Source organism: Penaeus monodon, chromosome 15 (genome assembly GCF_015228065.2).
Source record: "Penaeus monodon isolate SGIC_2016 chromosome 15, NSTDA_Pmon_1, whole genome shotgun sequence".
NCBI classification, from domain to species: Eukaryota; Metazoa; Arthropoda; class Malacostraca; order Decapoda; family Penaeidae; genus Penaeus; species Penaeus monodon.
In genome coordinates this window covers 687,648-687,881 of record NC_051400.1, presented here as the reverse complement: position 1 = coordinate 687,881, position 234 = coordinate 687,648, and the positions used below count along the sequence as shown (strand labels likewise).

General features: G+C 32.9%; 1 protein-coding gene across 1 annotated transcript in view; it reads right to left on the bottom strand.

Annotated features, from left to right (window-relative positions):
• Positions 1 to 234, bottom strand: part of LOC119581611 (27 kDa glycoprotein-like) — a gene marked incomplete in the record, with an annotated part of 6,714 nt that overhangs the window by 3,854 nt on the left and 2,626 nt on the right.

The following is a 234-nucleotide window of genomic DNA, read 5'->3' as shown; positions in this document are numbered from 1 at the left end:
TATATTACCAACAACAACTAGGCTTTTAAACTAGTGTCCAACACCATAAATGGAATTTAAAAAGTAGAGACATCAGAATTCCATACATACTTGACATCGGAAACATAAAACACGTGCGTTCAGTGATGTACATTTCCAGGTCTACAGCTGTACACCAAAGGAACAATATTCCATCCTAAATGTTAAAGCAAAAAAGTAAATTCCTTACAATGGCATTGATGTAACTTAAAAAAA